This window comes from Pseudomyrmex gracilis, unplaced genomic scaffold, assembly GCF_002006095.1.
Source record: "Pseudomyrmex gracilis isolate BER0280 unplaced genomic scaffold, ASM200609v1 scaffold_498, whole genome shotgun sequence".
In the NCBI taxonomy this organism is placed as follows: Eukaryota; Metazoa; Arthropoda; class Insecta; order Hymenoptera; family Formicidae; genus Pseudomyrmex; species Pseudomyrmex gracilis.
In genome coordinates, this window is record NW_018021082.1 from 71,888 (window position 1) to 76,998 (window position 5,111).

Here is a 5,111-nt window from a genome sequence, read left to right on the forward strand (position 1 = left end):
ATTATATTATATTATATTATTATATATTACAATTTATTAATATAATTATATTATATAATATAATTATATAGTATATGTGTATATATTACATATAACTATTTGTAAACTTATAAAAAAATTATCATTCATCTTACGCTGCAAAACGTAGACATTGTTAATGGAAATATCTTCCCTGCGGTAATGTGAAAAGGTTTAGTGGCGCGTAGTATCATTAAAACAAATATTCTCTCCTTTTTTGATTCCAATGTGTACCACTCGAAGTTGCACAAAGCACGATACACTTCTTCGCACTTAATACGTATATACATGTAATTTAATTTATTTATATTAATTTTTATTACGTGAAAGCGAACATACAACTTACTTGTTCTACCACAATTTCTCCACCTGCACAATAAAGAAACGTGTACGATATTAGAGTAACGACACCGATCATAATGAAACATCTTCGTAAGAGGGATATATCACTTATCTCACCGGAAATTATCTAAAAATGCAATTTGTTGAATAGCAAAATTACACAGTATTCAAATGACAGTTAGAAAACTTTGCACACTATCGTTTTATTAAATCAATAAAAACGTGCAAAGTGTGTAATTTTACACATGATCGTTTTTTGTTCGCTCTTACACACTTACAGTAACCATCAGAAATCCGTATAGACAAAACACAATAGCAAAATAAAAAACCAGTCCAAACATCAGTAAAGTAAACGTCTCTTCGATGGTATCGGCAAACCTGTGAACACATAATGTAAGTTACAGATATTCGAAACAACTTGTGTTCCATCGAAAGAGCACAGAGAGAGAGCGAAAATATATAACGTGGAACATTTTATTATTTATCGCGTGACGTTTAAAATTCACAAAAACCTTATCAGTCGTAGATGCGTCTTTATGTTGTTACGCAGAGCGAAATCGAAATTTTTATTCGATACCATGTTGATCAATCTGTGCTTAAAGTTTTCCAATTGACCGCAGATATGCAAAATCGCAAGTCCAAAGAAGGAGTCCACCGACGTGTAAGCTATTCCGCCAGCGGCCATCGTCACGGCTTGTGCAACAACTGTGAGTTCGAATTGCGGACTTTTATCCGTGTCATAAAAGTAATACGTCTGCAGCGGCAACAATCTGTTTCCTCGGTCGGTGAGATTTGTCAAGTATCTGAAGTGCAAGCCGAATGACGGAAGTACGATGAGCACGACGTTCACGAACGCCATCAAACAGCATCCGCAGATCATGAGTAGACGGGCGATTTGCGCCTGTCTTATCATCACGTTTTTTTCAATATCTTCTCTCACTACCGTCCAATCTTCCGCTATCATGTTTATCATAAGTGAAACAGCTAAAAAAACACAACAAGATATATCAATAACTCAAAAGAGAGATCAAAACCTTTCATACCTGATCGCTTCCATCTCATGATGATAAGTTTCCACAAAACTATGACTAAGGGTAGAGTAACCTGGAGATTGTCTATAATAAGTATCATATCGTCCCATACCTGTGCAAGGGAACATAAAAGTGGAACGATAATTACGAAAGTCACTATAACAAAAGTGACGAGCACGCGGAAGTCGGAAATGACGGTACTGGCTGATCGATCAGTTTTCGGCCACAAACCGACGAAATTTAGACCGAACCGATGCAGTTTGACAGACCATACGAAATCTAACACGAAATTATTGCACGTTAATAAAAATAAACGTCTCACACAAGTGTGTATACACTTATAGTAAATATTAAAAAATTTATTTAAGAGAGCAAAGAGAAAACTAAACGTGATAATCACTTGATACCTCGATAGCCCGACTGTGCATAAATGTCCATGATGAAGATCACTGCGAAGAGACGCTCACGTCCCCACTTGTCGTACTATCTCGAAAGGTCGATCCACTACGCATGCTTGCGTTTTAACAATTTCCCTGATCTTCGTCGCGTTAAATGCATTAAATAGTAATTGTTCTCATTTGCTGCAGTTTGCGACAGCCGTCTGTTTCGTAAAAAAAAACTTTACGAACGGGGAAGAATAAGTCACAAAAAATATCGACGTTCGTGTTAACAAAGAGAGAATGCGTTTTCTTATAACGTGTCGTCGGATCGTTGAACTCGCTACAGAGTTTTTTCACGCTGGACGTAAATGTTTTTTTGACGTTCGCGTTGGTCATAATAAGAGATACAAAAAAACTACTTAAATTTTTATATACTTTTATGGCGAAGACCGCCGACGAGAGAAATAGCAAAATTTTACTACTTCTAACAAAAAAGTGGTACGATATAAAACCAGCGATATATCTCACACGTGACAATGTCTTACACACACTTATACAAATATTATCAATTTATCTTTTATGAAAGAAATATTTTTCAAGGACTATTCTTCTATAAGGATAACAAAATTGTCTACTTTGTGTTTACCAAAATTCCTAGTTTATTTTATACATATAAACTACTGAATGTTATTTATATAATCTACTACAAATTGTTAATAATATACATACTCAAGTGCATGTTTTGTAAAATAACGTCATAAATAGTAATATAATAATAACGAAAAACAAATTTATCTTTACTCTTAACCAAACAAATTATTAACAAATTTTTAGTTATCATTAGCTATACTCGGATTGTAATTATTCTATACGTGTTTTTTACGGAAATAAATTTGATGTGTTACCGCAACTATACTAACACATAATGATTTTATTCGCTCAGTGCCAGTAAAAATGATATGTAGCCAGCAGATGTTTTTAGTAACTAAATAAAGTAACATAAGATTACTACATAAATATATTAACATATTAAAGAAAAAATGCTATATATACATGTAAGATAACACCAATATGTTTGTCTGCGCAGACGTTTCGTTAATATTAACAATAAACAACTGAAATCACATTGACCACAAATTATTTTTATTTTTTCTATTTTTTCTGACCTATAAGGCATAACATCTAGCGCGACGCACATATAGGAGTTACTCTACAAAGAATACCAAAAGCACACAGTAATATCCGTTTATAAAATACACTACTTTCTTATAAGTGACAGTTCCCTCACATACACATTTTTACAAACACAGTTTGACTTCGTTGATTAACTTAAAAACAGAAACTACCGTAATTTATCAAAAAAAAAATAGAAAAATGCTTACGCTGCAAAAAGTGGACATTGTTAATGGAAATAATTTTCCTGCTGTGATGCGAAAAGTTTTATTGGCACGTAGCATCAGTAAAACAATAATTCTTTGCTGTTTCGACTCTAATTTGTACCACTCAAAATCGCATATAGTACGATATAATGCTTCACACTTACAATGCAATTTATATTATTTGTAGTGATTATATGAAAATATATGTTTTATGAAAAAGTAAATGTAAATAACTTACTTGCTCTGTTACAATCTCTCCGGCAACACAGTAGAGAAACGTGTATGACAATAGAATAATAATACAAAAACCTGCAAAACATCTTCGTGAAATTGATATATTATTTGAGTTATTACCGGAAATTATCTGCAAATGAAATTTGTCAAATAGAAAAATCACACAATGTTTAAATCAACATTTTTTTAAGTGTTTCCTTGAAAAAAATGAAGATATGCAAAGTATGGTATAATATTATGTTTTTTTTTTAAATACTTGTATTATAATTTTTTTTTATACTTACAGAAACTACTAGAAATCCGTTTAGACAAAACAGAATAGCAAAATAAAATACCAGCCCCAACATCATGAAAGTAAATGTATCTTCGATATTATCAGCAAATCTGTAAAAATATATGTAAAACCGCTTGTAAATAACTATATTAACAAAACATTTTTGTTACATCCAAACCATAGGAACTGACAGTGCAAATTAATTTAATTTTAATAAATAAGATAAAATCTACAACAACCTTACTATACGTAGATGAATCTTTATGTTATTACGCAAAGCGCAGTCGAAATTTTTTTCCGAGATCAAAATGAGCATTCTGCGCTTGAAGTTATCCAATTGGCCGCAAATATGAAAGATCGCGAGCCCAAAGAAAGCGTCTACCGCTGTGTAAGTGATAACGGCCATAAATACTGAAAGGGCTTGAATGATAAGCGTAAGTTCAAATTGCGGACTTTTGCTCGTGTCGTAAAAATAATACGTTTGTAGCGGTAGCTCTTTATCCCCGTCGGTGAAGTTTTTTATATATCTGTAGTGCAAACCGAACGCAGGAAGAATGATAATTATAATGTACGTGAATATCATTAAGACGTATCCGCAGGTCACCATCAGACGGACAAACCGTGCACGTTTTATCATCACGTCCCTTTCCGCGTTTACTTTTACTTCGATCCAATCTTCCGCTATCATCCTCATAATAAGCGAAACGCCTAAAAGGACACCAAAATCTGTCAAAAACTTCATATATAAATTGCGTGCGCACAAAAGTATTTCATTTTACCTGCATGCGTTCTTATATATTTTTTGCAACAAAGTCCATATTCAGATTTATGTATGTACCTTTTTGTTTCCACCACATGACGATGATTTTCAGCGAAATTACAGCTGCCGGTAGAGTCGCTTGAAGATTGTCTATAATAAGTATCATATCATTCCACACTCGCACGAGAGAACATAAGAGAGGAATGAGGCAAAAGAAAGTGACTAGAATAAAAGTAACGATCGCGCGGAGATCGGAAACAGCGCTATTGACTGCGTCGTCAGTTTTCGGCCATAAACCGACAAACTCCAAACCGTATCGATTCAGTTTAACCGCCCAAACATAATCTAACGAAAAATTTCCGTAATAAAAAAGAATTATATAAATTAATAAACTGTTATACATATTTGATCATTGCAAGTTTGTAACATTAAAAGGCTAAGAAGATATTTTTACTAAACATCGTGATGAACACTCGATACCTCGATAGCCTGAATGCGCGAAAATATCCATGTCGCAGTCTACTGGGACGCACTTCATTTCTTACTATTTTGCTGTAAAAAGTGATCATCACTTCAATATGCGAGCGAAACAACTTACCCCCCTGTCGCAAGAAATGCATTAAATATTTCACACATTATCTTCAAGTGAAACATAGCTCTTCTTTTCATAAAAAACTTTCACGAGTAAAAAAT